General features: G+C 38.9%; 1 protein-coding gene across 1 annotated transcript in view; it reads right to left on the reverse strand.

The window, feature by feature from the left end:
• LOC115214401 (atrial natriuretic peptide receptor 1-like) overlaps positions 1-16727 on the reverse strand; it is a 300999-nt gene that overhangs the window by 96819 nt on the left and 187453 nt on the right. The window lies entirely within an intron of this gene.

The following is a 16727-nucleotide window of genomic DNA, read 5'->3' on the forward strand; positions in this document are numbered from 1 at the left end:
CATGGAGAGGAGAAACAAACGTCTTATTACACAGCCGCTCTAAGATTATATAAAAAAAAATCTGCATAGATTGGCTAGAGGTGAAGAGGGACTGCTGCTTGGAGATTAAATTATGGTGAGCGCACACACCACCCTCCATCCCAACAGAGACCTATATACGGTCACTCAACCGACTAGAAATAATATCACCTAAATCAACTTTAAATCACATTCTACTTTTTGGTAACGTTAATTCGACAACCAACCCCTGGTGTCCTCTTTCACAAGTGCTCTATTTGCATGTCAAAGAATTTTTCCTGGCGCCTTCCTTGGAGTGTTTTCTTTCTTTTTTTTTTTTGTTGCCTTTACCAGATGCTATCTCATCCGCTAAATACAGACACACTCACGACATCTAACTAGGCACTCGCAGCTGAAGCAAATATCACACAGCGCTCAGTCCGACACTCTGACAACTCTACTGATTTATTGATTGATATTGGATTGATATTTAAATTTATTGATGCTGGAAAGGCAAAAGTCAAAGTCAACCTTGGTGAGATGTGAACGCAGGAAAACCTCCTACGCAGAGATGGAAATAATTTCATATTATGTATCTATGTGTGCATGTATGCTGAAGGAAATGTAATTTTAAGTTTATGATATCATTTTGGTAATATTTATCTTTGACTTTCGGTCAATGACACATGCGGATCCGATAGAGAATTGAAGCCTTAAGCTAAATGGCAATTCTGTATTGAATGACCGTAAGTTGATACGAGAAATTAACAAAGTTCGTTCTGCGTCAACAGCAGGATAGTCTTTGGTAATTTTCTTTCATTCATTAGATTGTAAGTCACAAATAAAATTCTATAACTTGTACCGTTTCAGTGACCACTTCGACTATCATGATTCTCAACGTCATTAGAATTCCAATTTATAGTTTGATAAAATGAGAGCAAGGGTAGGAATAAACCATTGATGTTAACAGAATTAACGAATTCCGATGGCTACATAGTTACTTAGTCGTCATTAGCAACAGAGTAAACACATCCAAGAACCTTAGTTTCCCTTGAGAATATTTTTATAAATTTACTGTTCAGTTTATCAACTTCGTGAAGTTGAAATAGCATTTGATGACAGCCACTGCATATTAAAATTATTCTCTAAATTATCGTATAAATTTTAGGTAAACTGTACGTATTATTGGCATGAAAATGGAAAGGAATTTCAGTGGTATCGGTGAAAAGACACAACAACGTTAGGGATTCTCCCTTCACCAAGTTGCAATAAACAGGCAGCATGGAGCACCAGAACCCATATACCTGTGTAATCAGTCATGATTCAATGATTTTTCTTAGTAATAACAACAAAAAAAGTTTTCCATTCTCCTTTACTTTAATTTTTTTTTTTGCACATTCCTTAATTCTCAGATATTCCATCTGCAACCCTTTCTTTCATAATCATTAATTCTCAGTAACTAATATTTTATTAATCCTTCTCCCCTTCTTTTAAATCCGTTGAGTATAATTTCTGTCCTGTGTCCCACGTTAATTCTATATGGGTGATTAACATTCCTCTAAGATCATCCCTTGTTATTCTGGCTCAATATTCTGGCTCAATATTCTGGCTTAATATTCTGGCTAGTATGCCATAGAATTTAAACTAACATCAACAAGCGTGTTTTAAATTCTACACTCAATGCTAACTGATCCCTGCTTCAGAAAATTATTGATACTAGAAGGATGTGGGTATCTTTACCAAGAAATGCCAAAAAAAGTATCTGTAATCAAATATTTACTTGTAATTCAACACAATTTAACACCAATGAGCTCCTCCCTCTTAAGTTTACGATGCCTTTAAATATAACCAAAGCATTCTTTTATTCTTTTATTTGTTTCGGTCATTTTGACTGCGGCTTTGCTGGAGCACCACCTTTAGTCCAGCAAATCGATCCCAGGACTTAGTTTTTGTAAGCCTAGTACTTACTCTATCGGTCTTGCCGAACCGCTAAGTTACGGGGACGTAAACACACCAGCATCGGTTATACGACGGGCTTTCTTTCAGTTTCTGTCTGCCAAATCCACTCGCAAGGTTTTGGTCGTCCCGAGGCTATAGTAGAAGACACTTGCTCACGGTGCCACGCAGTGGGACTGAACCCGGAGCCATGTGGTTGGTAAGCAAGTTACTTACCACACAGCCATTCCTTTTATTTTCTTACTTGTTTCAGTTATTGGACTGCAGCCATACTGGGGCAGAGCTTTTTTTTAATTTTAAGTCAGATACTTGTTCTCTTGGTCACGTTCATCGAAACTCTAAGTTACGGGAACGTAAACTGACCGGCACTGGTAGCCAAGCAGTAGTGGGGGATAAGCACAGACATAAAGTGAAAGGCACTGGATGACCCATTGAAGACTATTGTCTAGAGTGCCGCACAGTGGGACTCAACCCAAAACCACGTGGTTTCAAAGCGAGCTTCTTAACCACACAGCCATGCGTGTAACAATATATTTACAATTTTAGGGCGGCGAGCTGGCAGAATTCTTTAGCGCACGGGGCGAAATGCTTAGCGGTATTCTGTCTGTCCTTAAGTTCTGAGTTCAAATTCCGCTGAGGTCAACTTTGCCTTTCATCCTTTCGGGGTCGATTAAATAAGTACCAGTTACGCACTGAGGTCGATATAATCGACTTAATCCGTTTGTCTGTCCTTGTTTGTCCTCTCTGTGTTTAGCCCCTTGTGGGTAGTAAAGAAATAGGTATTCTGTCTGTTCTTACGTTCTGAGTTCAAATTCCGCCGAGGTCGACTTTGCCTTTCATCCTTTCGGGGTCGATTAAATAAGTACCAGTTACGTACTGGGGTCGATCTAATCGACTGACCCCTCCTCCCCCAAAAATTCGGGCCTTGTGCCTAGAAAAAAATATATTTATAATCTTAGGGCGGCGAGCTGGCAGAATTCTTTAAGCACACCGGGCGAAATTCTTAGCGGTATTTTGTCTGCCGCTACGTTCTGAGCTCGAATTCCGACGAGGGCGACTTTACCTTTCATCCTTTCGGGGTCGATTAAATAAGTAACAGTAACGCACTAGGGTCGATATAATCGACTTAATCCGTTTGTCTGTCCTTGTTTCTCCTCTCTGTGTTTAGCTCCTGTGGGTAGTAAAGAAATAGGTATTTTGTCTGCCGCTCAAAATCTGCCGAGGTCGACTTTGCCTTTCATCCTCCCCCAGAATTTCGGGCCCTGTGCCAAGAGTAGAAAAAATATATTTATAATTTTTAACACTCGAGTGTTCTTAACTTTATAAATCTCACAGATATAGTCACGACAAATTTACTCGTTATAGATATTTCATGTGTTTCTTACTACAACGAATCAGAAATGTTTTGTTCATTTAGTTTCATTAGTGTCTTAGTGTCCAACGCTTTTCATAGTCACGGGCAGCAAAATAAGCCATAACATTTACAAAACTGCAAAGAATGAATACTGTCTCATTTTAATTTCTAGCTACAAATTGAAATCGGTCTTCAAATTTGAAATTTGTATAACCGTTCCAAATAAATATTTGACGCACACATAAGTTAATACTGGAAATAGAAATCGCTTATTGAGATATGTCTTTTTGCCTCTTCTTTTCTCTCGCATATGCCCCTTCTTTCCTTCATTTCTTTGTATTTCTTGAATCTCTAGTATACAATATCCTTCCAAATTAATGCTGTCCTTCCTACAATATTAGCTGCCCCCATGTACTCTCGCACAAGTTTCGTTATTCCTGATCTATTTTTCTTCTGTCCTTTGTATCCATTCTGGGGAGGGAGGGACGTTGGGGTCACCCCAATTATTTAGTTGGTTATATAATGTCTGTGGGCTGGCAGAATCGTTAGCACGCCGGGCGAAATAGCCAGCAGTATTTCGTCTGGCCTTGCGTTCTGAGTTCAAATTCGGCCGAGGCCGACTTTGTCTTTCATCCTCTCGGGGTCGATAAAATAAGTACAAGTCGATAAAATAAGTACACTGGATTCGATGTAATCAGCTTAAATACTCCTGGATGAGAGTTTAACATTGCACCCCTCTGCCAAGCCACGTCGGGCCAGTGTGACAGGATAGGTTCATCAAACCAATATGATCTCAAACACAAAATTCACGGCCTCCACATCAGAATATGGTTGATGGAGAGAACACGCTGAGGTCTTCGTCTTGCAATGAACTGAACGTAATCAAATGAATCCAGTCCAATATCATAAGCTATTACCCACATCTCTGAAGAAATGCTGCATAGCGGCAAATAAAGTTATGTAAAACAAGAAATTATTTCAGTAATTATATTCAACTTAACATGAATGTATTGTTAGATTGCCATGTTAAGTTGGTTATAAAGGTTGTCTTTTTGTAGCCTGTTGGTTGTTTGCTACATCTGTGCAACAACGGTCAATGAGATTCCATATATCTCTGGCTGTGAGATTTGGTTGTGTGCGGCTACCGAACCTCCCGCCATTGAAGAGACAAGGTACGTCGAAATCACGTGATATGGACGTTCCAGCACCCATAACAGACGATTCACGTCTGCCAGCGATATGAATGTGTGGGCTTTTATGCACCATGTGTCCATACAAGAGATCCTCTCAAGAATTTAATATAATATTCGGTGCTCTGACAATACACCCCTGTTAAGTTGGATATTAAGATAACCTTTAGGTATTAATAGTGCTTCTGTCTAAAAATTATTTCAATATAGATGTATGTACGAGGAAGTACCCAAAAATAACCGGAAACGCTCTCTGTGACACAAGCCCGTTGTAATTCAGGCTTTCGCCGCTAGGAGCCACTTGATGCGACCTTCAGGCATCAGTTTGCCGACCATCGCCGTCGGATGTAGTCCTACTGTTACGTGGTACGTTCAAGACGACCATCGACCTCCCGAACGAATGAAAGCATGAAAATTCATGAACTGATCTTGGAGAACTGTCACCGAACAATTGACGAACTTGTTGATATGTCTGGTGTCTCCTGGAGCTCTTACTAACGAATTTTGAGCAAGGAATTGTGAATGCAAAGAGTTACAGCAAAATTTGTACCTCACTTGCTCACAGAAGATCAAAAGGTCATCGCTGGTGACGAAAGCTGGTGCTACGGAATTTGCAGATGTGGAAGAGGTAAAGAAAAAAACGACGGAGGTGTTGAAAGGCATCATTTCGCAAGAGTTCTAGTGATGCTTCGAATAGTGGAAAACGCGCCTGGACCGATGCATTGCTTCAAATAGTGAACACTTTGAACCGATAAGAAGTGTAAGCGTAAAACTAAATGAATAAAATAATATTGCAAAATTTCGGTTTCTTTGGGGGGCTTCCTCGTATGTATCTATGTCTGGTTCCACTCTAGCTAACAGTAGCCATTACTTTTCTGATTAATTGTAAATCACACCAATGTGAACAAAATATAAATAATCGATGTGAGTGTATTTACTAATGTGAATATTTCATAATTATATATCATATATAAATCGGCAAACTGGCAGAGTCGTTAGCATGCCGGGCAGAATGCTCAGCAGCATTTTGTCCGTCTTTACATTCTGAGTTCAAATTCCGCTGACGTCGACCTTACTTTTCATCCTTTCGGGGTTGATAAAATAAGTACCAGTTGAATACTGGAGTCGATGAAATCGACTTACCCACTTCACGGAAGTTGATAGCCTTGTGCCAAAATTTGAAACCAATTATATATCATATAATTCTAGGTATGTTTACAGACACACACAGAGGAATAATGTGTATGTAGGTATATATATATATGCATATGTATGTATACTTTTATATATAGTAAGCGAGTGTGTGCGTTGTGTGCTTCAGTATCTTATGCAGTGTAACTGTGTGGGCGCGTGTCTGTGTCTGCGTGTGTCTGTGTGTACCTGCGTGCGTTTGTGTGTTGGGGCGTGTGTTTATGTAAGTCTTCATTTGTTTTTCTCTATATCCTCTATATAGATATGAGATTAAGCAGTCGTAAAATAAATGGCAGAAATTCACAACACAGACAGACGGCTGTTATAAAACACAAGCTTCAGAAATCGGTTTAACTGATATCAAATCGCAACAGATGACCGAACCATTATTCCGCCGCTACCATCGCCACCACAACTGCCACCATCACCAACATTTATCGTCATATACTATATCATTTTTTTTTCTATTTCCTTTTCCTTATGTTATTTTTATTTCTACTTCCTGAGAATTTGCTATGGCTTTCATCTTAGATATTATCTCGTTTATTTTTGGATATTCGTGTTCATTATTATTTTTTGTCATTTCATCTATTTTTCTTATTTTTGTTATGGGGTAGGAGTATTTTTTGTTAGTAAGAGGAAAGGATACTCTGAATGATGGGACAATAACGAAATTCAGACTCTTTCCGTCCTCCATTTCCGGTCCCAATTTTTTAAAATAATTTTCGGGAGGTTTTTCTCGGCTTTGTTTATTTATTCGTCAGTAGACGTAAGTTTTTTTTATGGGTTATGTTGACGTCAGCTCATCAGAAGACAACGGGTGTGGAGCAGAAGGGAAAAAAATATGAAATGAGAGGACATTTGGATATTTTATATAAGTGTATATATGTACATATGAGTAACTTTCTTTCGTACTGTAAGACGAATCGACATAATCGTTAAAGTGCCGAACAATTTGCCTTGCATTATCTGTTCCGACTTTTTCTTTACAGTCTGAGTGCAAATACCACCGAGATCAATTTTGTATTTCATCTTTTCGGGACCGATAAAAGGAGTTCCCAGTGAAGTACTGGGTTGAAGGTATCGAATAATTCCGACACCAAAACATTTTTAGTTCTTGTGCCTATTCTAGAAACAAAGACCTGGATTGACAGCATCGTTAGAGTGTCCGTCAAAATATCTTTCAATATTTTCTTCTAACCCTGAATTCAAATCCTCCCCAGACCAACTTTGATTTTTCATCCCACCGACGTCGACACGAAAAAAGTGTAAGGATCTGTTTTTAGACAATTTTTTATTCTACTCTTTTATTGTCTATGATCATGCTCAATAGAGCGACGAAATGCAAACTCCACAACAAACATTCAAAGTGAAAATATTTCTACAGATTTTAAACTCCAAAAGAATTGAAGAAAACTAGCAAAATACGGGTACTTTTGAAGACAAAGGTGTAGTGATGGCTGTAATGGTTAAGAAGCTCACTTTGCAACTACATCATTTCGAGTTCAATCCATCTGCAGGACACATTGGGCAGTGTCTTCTACCTGGCCGACCGATGCTTTGTGAGTGAATTTGGTTGACGGAAACTGTGTAGAAGTCCGTCGTACATATATGTGTGTGTGTGCGTATGTGTGTGTTTGTGTGTGTGAGAGAGAGAGAGAGAGAGAGAGAGAGAGAGAGAATCTTATTTTTGTCCCTACCCTACCGCTTGACAACTGGCGGTAGTTTGTTTACAGCCACGTAACTTAGTGGTTCGGTAAAAGAGATCCATAGAAAAGCTACCACACTTAAAACAAGTGCTGGGGTCGATTTGTTCGACTAAACCATTGAAGGCTGTAGCCCAGCATGGCCGCTGTCCAGTAACTGAAACAAGTTAAAAGACAAGAAAGACATTTCTGTGGAAAATAATACTATTGGGAGTAGTCTTAGTGATATATTTGGCAAAATAACAACATTAACAACACTCAAATATACAAACAAAACTTTGGCATGGAAAAGTTTCAAAGCGTGGCAGACGACCAATTTGCTTTTATTGTTTTTATATTATCAAATGTTTTGTATGTTATATTATCATATATTCACTATATTTCTTTGGTTCATAACAAATTTTAAATATTTCCATTGAATAACGTCCTAACCACATTAGATCAGCATGCTGAAGCTAACGGAACTGCTTATTGGGATCTCCTTGATTGTCTTCATTAATAATGGTTTTTGGGGGGTCGCTATACAACATGAATTAGAAAAGAAGGGGTTTAGCGGGATTAGTTTGTAGATGCGTGTACTGAACAAATGCAAAAAATGGTTCGAATAACTTACCATTTGATAACTGTTTGATATAAATAATAACTGGTAACTGGCTCCATTAAAATGGTTCCATCGATATTATACCCAAGAGATAATGGGAACTATTTTTAATTGTGCTGGATAAAAATAGGCGCATGTCGTGAGTATCAAAAGTGATTGACCTTTTGAAATCTGTTGTTTATTGAAGTATTGTTGGGAAATTTTAGAAAATCTATCAGTCACGACATTCGATAGCGACAGTAATAAGAGGCATCATAATTATCGATTTTCTCAACTTTCACTTACCAAACAAACCCCATCCCAATTAATAAAAAGTTAGTCGCTTTTACTGAGCATGACTTGCTCCTATTTTCGTTTTCCTGATTAAAAGTAACCTCTTAAGACGCTTAAGATAAAAATCAATGGAACCACTTACCAATTAGCATTCTCCCTAAAGAATCGAAATATTCAAGAACCACACTCACACACACACACACACAACTCAGACACAACACATACGCTAACACATGTATGTATGTATGTATGTATGTATGTATGTATGTATGTATGTATGTGTACGTTTTATACACGTACGCATATAAGTATACATACACATAAATATAAATGTGTATGTCCATTTCTTGTTGCGGTGTGGCGGTTTATTGCCTCGATAACCCTGAGGTTTATACCAGCAAACCGCAAGTTTCTGGTAACGCCTCCCATGCTGGACAGTTCAAACAATAGACGACAGGCTAATGTAGAACACTTCTTCTTAAGGGTAAAAGTAAGTTTACATAAGGTCAACGCCCTTACCGAAAAAAAAGCCAAATTACAGAAGCATCGATGGCAATCTGAAACGAACATGACCTGGGAGAAGAAACAGAGAGACAAAACAGCCCAGAGCCGAGAACGATGGAGAAAAGTTGTCGATGGCCTATACTTCTTACAGAATGAAGAACTTAAGTATATGTATATAGATACATATATATATATACACAAACAACAGATGCATAAATTTCACCACGCCTTCAATCTGATAGCCCTTGATTTTCCACCATCAGCAAGAAAATTATCTCACTATGGAGTTCTCCCTTCACAAACCCATATCACAGGATAACCCAAGCAATATATTATACCAATCGTTCGATGCTCTTTGTGTGATCGATGACCTCAAGTTTCCCATACGTTTATGAGTTTTGTATGTTTATCTGTGAATCCTGTATTTTCTCGCTAATTGACTTTAAATGGGAACTGAACGAGTTTAGCTAGTATATATAAACAGATACAACTATCTTTATAACTTATCATTTGAGGATCCGAAGTGTGACCTCCAGCAGCTCTCAAAATATTCAGTCTGGGATAAAATCCTTTTTGCTCTACAGAAAAGTATTGAGTACTTGCTCATATAATTGTGTAGACAAATGTTTCGATTTCACTATGGCGTATTCATGTGCATGTATGTATATTCATATATATGTAAGTATGTATGTATATATAACTAATATAAACAGCGAAGCGAAATCCGATACCATAAAGGAAAAATTCAATTGTCACTAAATGTGACTAAGGGTGCCAAGACACATACAATGCTAGAAATAAGAGTTGAAATACTCTTAATTCTGTAGGAAGAGCGTAAATGTATACACACATGCTGACAGGGGGTTCTAACCGCCCCGTCACCGACTCGAGAATCACTCAAACTAAACGTTTAGTTTCGCCTATTTCCGTAGGCTTCATTAGTGAGGATAGATGTCGGGCAGTTCCGTCTGTCGGCATATAAGTATTCATCATAGAAATCTATGTATCATTTAGCGGAATGCTAATGTGTATACAAAAGATTATATATACACCATACATACATTAATTCAAGTAAATGAATAAGATTACAGCAATTAATAATTACATAATTATTACATTGCTAACAACGTTTTCGTATCAGTCATGGAAACAGTTGTAGAAAATATGGTATTTTTGAAATATCAACGACGTTGCTTGTTTTCTATGCTTCCTCATATTCCGCTCTGTCCGCTCGTTTTAACCTACTTTAAGAATTTTGCAATGTCGTACCCATTTTACTGCCACATTGAAGTAATAGTATATTGGAATTGATATATTGGAAAGGATATATTAACGAATTAAGGCCTAGAATCCTGTGTACGTATGTAGGTGTTAGTGCGCACATGTAAACGGTGAGACACAGAGAGGGAGGTGCATTTGTGTGAGTGTTGCTTTTCGCCATTTGAATGCATTATAGACAAATGGTAAAGAAGTTCGCTTTGCAATCTTGAAGTCTTGGGTTCGATTTCACTGCGTGGCATCTTGGGTGAATGTCATTGGACTTGAGTCATCCCCAGCTTTGAGAGTGACTGTGGGTTTACAAAAACTGTGAAATTCGTTGGACGGATTGTATCTGTAATACTGTGGCCTTGGGAACCAGTGATCATGCTAATACAGGTTAAGAATTACGCTAAGGGTACTAGTGTCTGCGTGGTACTCAGCCACTTACACGCTAGTTCGATAAGTGTACTTATTGTCGAAACTGGCTGAGACCGTTTTTTTTTTACTTAGCCAATATGGGGTAGGCATGGCTGTGCAATTAAAAAGCTCGTTTGCTAGCACATAGCTTTAGATTCAGTCCTACTGCACAGTACATTGGGCAAATGTTTTCTACTGTAGTCCTGAGGCAACCAATGTCTTGTAAGCGAATTTGCCAGACGAAAACTGTGAGAAAATTTGCCATATATATATGTGTGTGTCTGGTGTTGTCCCCCACTCACCTTACAACAGGTTTTCGTTTAAGTCTTCGTAACATAGCAGTTCATCAAAATATATTGATGGAATAAGTAACAGACTTTAGGGAATGAGAATTGGGATCGATTTTGCTTGACTAAATCCTTCAAGGTGTGGCTTTGCCTTTCATCTTTTATGGATCAATAAGCACCAGTCAAATATTGAGGTTGATGTAACGAGTAAGAGAGGGAGGGTTCTAAGTGTTCATTCGACTCGCTAGAAATAGCAACTAAGTCTCTCTCAGATCACACAGTTAATCAAGACAGAACACGTTGGATAATGTAGTCCTAGATATACTATAAGCCCCTCTCTTCAAAATTACATGCCTTATGCCAATATCTGAAAGAATTATTAATAGGGCGGTGAGATTATAACGCGTCAGACAAATTCGTACAGCATCTCTTTTGAATCTTTACGTTCTGCATTCAAATTCTACTGAAATCAACGTTGTCTTTCACCTTTTCGGGGATTACATCGACACTAGTCAAATACCGAAGCCAATGTAATCGAATTGTCCCCCTCCAACATCAAAATTGTTGGTCCTGTGCCAAAATTAATTTTTTTACTATTATAACAATTCGTGTAATATTATTTATTATTATTACTATTATTATTATTAAGCTGGCAGAATCGTTACCACACCTGGACGAAATGCCTAGTGGTATTTCGCCCGTCGCTAAGTTCTAAGTTCAAATACCGCTGAGGTCAACTTTGCCTTTCATCCTTCTGTGGTCGATAAATTAAGTACCAGTAAAACACTGGGTCGATGTAATAGACTAGTCCCCTCCCCACAAATTTCAAACCTTGTGCCTATAGTAGAAAGGTTTATTACTATTTGTATTAAGGCGGCGAGCTGGCAGAACCGTTAGCACGCCGGGCGAAATGCGTAGCCGTATTTCGTCTGTCGCTACGTTCTGAGTTCAAATTCTGCTGAGGTCGACTTTGCCTTTCATCCTTTCGGGTCGCTTAAATAAGTACCAGTTACGCACTGGGGTCGATATAATCGACTTAATTCGTTTGTCTGTCCTTGTTTATCTCTTTTGTGTTTAGCCCTTGTGGGTAGTAAAGAAATAGGTATTTCGCCCGTCTCTACGTTCTGAGTTCAAATTCTGCGGAGGTCAACATTGCTTTTCGTCCTTTCAGGGTCGATAAATTAAGTACCAGTTGAACACTGGAGTCGTCGTAATCGATACATTCCCACCCCCACCCCCACCACCAAAAAATAGCTGCCCTTGTGGCTAAGTTTGAAACCATTATTACAATTCGTATAATATCATTTATTATTATTACTATTCGCGTATGATTTAGGGGAGTCGTAGAGTAATAAATGGTAATGTGAATCCGATTTCAGGTTCATTTTATTTTTTGTGTATGTGATTTCTGACAATAGTCAGAAGCCACCAGAAATCTGCGAAACCACCAAGTTGGCTTGCCTACAATACAATACATAAATGAAGTAAGCTAATTTGCAGAAATGCTGAAATTTATTGTTTTAGCACAGATTCCGGTGGATTTTATTGCGCATTTTGCAACTTTGCTCGGTTTCCGATTCTCTGACTCTATACCACATCCACCATTTTCTTCCCCCCATACAGTTAAAAACAAATTAAGAACTCTCTGACATTTTCATTGTTTTGAGTGTTTTAACTACAACTGGGGGAATGAGGGAAGGAGGGATAAACCATTAATTTCAAAGAAATAAGGAAAACAGGATTATGCATGCTGCCTCTGCGTGAGGTTGTTGCTTCTTCTTCTTCTTCTTCTTCCAATCAGGACTCACGCCATTAACCACAAAGAATAGTCTCTAATTCGAGCCTACTCTAAGCTACTAAGGATGCGTGTGGCAATTTGAAGATCCACCTACCACACGCGATAGACTGGCGGTTGCACGGGCGCGAAAGCTACGTTGTTATCCTGATTCCGTAAACGGTGGCTTTTAATGGGTGGAGAGCTGAAACATCCTGGGGTACAGAGGATTCGCAATCTAGACTAGGGTCTGAAAGTTTACCACACCAGAGTGGGTTACTCCATGGTTCCTCTGCTTTGTGACAGAAGTAGGAAGAAAGAGTGAGAGAAAATTGTGGTGAAAGAGTACAGCGGGGTTCCCCACCCCCACCCGCCGGAACCTCGTGGAGCTTAGGTGTTTTGTTCAATAAACACTCACAATGCCCGGTCTGGGAATCGAAACCGCGTTCTTACGACCGCGAGTCCACTGCCCTAACCATTGGGCCATTGCGCCTCCACTGAGGTTGTTGCTGTACTCGTCGTCGTCGTTAAGTCCCGTGGAATTCTTAATCAAGTAGATTTATGATCAAAGGAATTCCTGGTGTGACCATCTTGTCTTACTTTCATTGATGATATACCTAGAACAACATTATCCAAGTTGTTCTTGGCGTGGCCATCCCCTCTTATTTTCATAGTTTATCTAGGATTATACTATCCAAGATGTTCTACCTTGATTAACTGTATTGTTTGAGAAAGATTTGGTTGATACTTCTAACGAATCGAGCGATCATTTATAAACCTCCCTCTCTTACTCATTTTGGTTAATTTTATCTGTTGTGCCACACTGCTCAATCATGAATAACAGTTTTTTCAAATTAAATTTTGTGACGTAAAACGTACAGTTCGCTTGTTCCTATTACTAAACAATGTTAAGTTCAAATCTTGATTTTCTGATTTTCCAGCTGGTCAGTTTTTATTATGGAACAATTATTAATTTTGGGGGAATCGGCTACAACCTCAAATCATATTTATTCCACGAATCTTTCCGTTTCCTTCATCATGTCACGTAGCATTTTTTATGCAAGTGTTCCTAAACAAAAACGTTTTCAACTCCGTACTTGCATTACTTGGAGGAAAGATTAATGACATACTTTTAACCCAGATTCTGTTGGCTTTACTTCGTCATAGTAGCATTTGAAAGCTTGCTGGGTTACCTGACTGAATCTGTCACATGCTAACCCGATGCTACAAACTAGACAAACTAAGTTATGTCCTGGTGCTCTAAAACCTTGGAGAGCCACACACATTCTGAATAACTTAAAGACACTTTTCTTAATCCATCTAAAAACGCGCTATGGTGGCACTCCGTCGGTTACTTCGATGAGTGTTCCAGTTGATCAAATCAACGGAACAGCCCGCCAGTGAAAATAACGTACAAGTGGCTGAGCACTTCACAGACACGCGTACCCTTAACGTAGTTCTCAAAGAGATTCAGTGTGACGTAGAATGTGATAAGGCTGGTCTTTTGAAATACAGGTACTATTCAGTTTTGCCAGCTAAGTGGACTGGAGCAACGTGAAATAAAATGTCTTGCTCAAGGACAGAACGCGCCGCCGAGAATCGAACTCATGACCTTACGATCGTAAGCTGGATGCCCTAACCACTGGGGAAGATCACTCCCGCAACAGAGGCTGACAGAGGACAGGGCTGGAGCGGTTTTATGGCGGTCAAATGATTTGTTGTGAAACTTGAAATTTTGCCAGATTACAAATTTACATGGTGATGTGTATGTCCTGGGTATGACACTAAACTACATCCAGTAGCAAGAATCCAGTTCGGGAGTTCAGAAGTTGTGGGGAATGTGGAGTTACCTCTTAGTTGTCACCAATCCCAGGTCTGCTTTGGCCCGGAGTAGTAGTACCTGTTAGGGCCCCATTTATGGGGGTTAAATAATTACCTTACTAGGGTGGCGCCGGTAAAGTATTGTCAGCTGGCAGAAACGTTAGCACGCCGGGCGAAATGCTTAGCGGTATTTCGTCTGCCGTTACGTTCTGAGTTCAAATTCCGCCGAGGTCGTCTTTGCCTTTCATCCTTTCGGGGTCGATAAATTAAGTACCAGTTACGCACTGGGGTCGATGTAATCGACTTAATACCTATGTCTGTCCTTGTTTGTCCCCTCGGTGTTTAGCCCCTTGTGGATAATAAAGAAATAGATATTGTCAGCCATTGAAAACAACCATGGTGAGTATACTGAACAGCACTAGGGTTAGAGCCCCTAACTATACTGTCAAGGAACAGCTTTGTCGTTATGACTCTGTTGGTTTTGAGCCACAGAGAGGGCCAGTGGATGATTCACCAGCTGTCTCTGAGACAAATATAATGACAGTGATGATGAGGCACAATGACCGCTGGAGAGAACTCGTCTATGAAGAACCCCTAAAAAAGGAAATGTATGATAATACAATTAATGGCTGGAGAAATATGTGGAAAAATTATTAAAGGGGGAGTACAATATAGGACTTGGAGAAGACGGACGCATATTGTAGGATTTGGAGAAAGAAGCAAACATTGTAGGGCTACCCAAAAACCGTAAGCATCCTGATATCGGCCTTGAACACATGCATCGTTTTCGCCTCCACAGAGTTAAAATGCCTTAAAGACTTTCGGGTGGTAGTTGAACGTTTCTCCAACTTGTGTGTGTGTGTTTTTTTAATGAGTTGAACAACCAACCAAGTTCTCAGTTTCCTGCTTTTTTGTCTCCTTTGCAAAACTATAAGTTCTATAGCTTAATCGGTTTTATGTTTCTCAACTGTCTATAATACTATAATTTTTATGAATTTCTCTCTGTCTAAACTTTCTTTTTATTAACTTATTCTCAAGGTTGTTCATATAGAAATTTTGCCAACTGATACTTCAGACATGAGTAACAACTCGAGTTCGCTTTTTTGTCATTTCTTATTCATTCCCTTAAAATACCAATCTTTATCAAACTTTTTCTTTTTGCCATATAAAGACGTATCATACTGGGCAGCTGAAATGTTTCTCCAAATTCCCTTCACTTCTATATCGATAATGCTGTAAAGTATACAATTTTGAGTTCTACACTTATTATGGCCTTCTAACTTTCATGCTATCTCCTTCCGTTACTCGTTCTAGGTTTAGGATCTTAACAAATATAACTGCACTCCGTCGGTTACGACGACTGAGGTTCTAGTAGAGCTGATCAATAGCTCGTCCACATAGTTATTGGCTACCTATCATCATATAATGGAAATCCTTCGACTATTGGATATACATAAGAAATTCAATAGTATCTGTTGAGTTTATATAAATAGATAAGTGATAAAAAATTGAATTAACGACATTATTTAAAAATCACTACCATTGTTTTGACACATTCTAAAACCTTTAGTACGTAAGTAAGACGTTGTACAATCATAATCTTACGTCCAAAGTATAAAATGCGCCTCTTCAGGTGACTGTTTAAATAAGCTCTTCGTTAGATTCTCTCGCCATTTCATTCGGTATGATGAGGCGTACCTAAAGTGAAGCGACACATCACTGTGCCCTGTGATTCTTTCTTGCTGCATTCTAACCACATGTTCTCAATTCCCTGGGCTCGATTTGTAGAAATTCCTTGTCTCCAACCTACGTACCCTATCAAGTAACGTTCAAGTATCTTTCGGAGGAACCACGTTTCGTTTGCTTCTATTTGATAATCGAAAATGTGTAACCGACACAGCACAGTTCACAAAAAAATCTATGATAAATTAATGTTTTCTCGCGGTTCCGACGATTAGGGTTCTAGTTTAGCCGACCAACAGAACAGCCTGCTCGTGAAATTAATGAGTAAATGACTGAGCACTCCACAGACACGCGTACCCTTAACATAATTCTCAGGGAGATTCAGCGAGACATGGTTGTCCCCTTTGGATTACAGGTACAACTCATTTTTACCAGCTAATGAGACTGGATATCGTGAAAATAAAGTGCCATGCTCAAGGACACAAAGCGCTGCTAGAAATCGAATTCGAAAATCCCCGAAGTAGAAACAGTACTGTTTTGTATATCATTTTTACAATTTGTATATATTTATTTTATTATAAATGCAAAACAATACTACAGAGGAATCGACGTAAGCTTAGATAACCGCGATATGGCGAGGGATTACTGTATATAGTTTTCTTAGCCACCTCATGACTTTTATCAAATCCGGAAATATTTTTATTCCATGGCTA

Source organism: Octopus sinensis, linkage group LG7 (genome assembly GCF_006345805.1).
Source record: "Octopus sinensis linkage group LG7, ASM634580v1, whole genome shotgun sequence".
Lineage (NCBI taxonomy): Eukaryota > Metazoa > Mollusca > Cephalopoda > Octopoda > Octopodidae > Octopus > Octopus sinensis.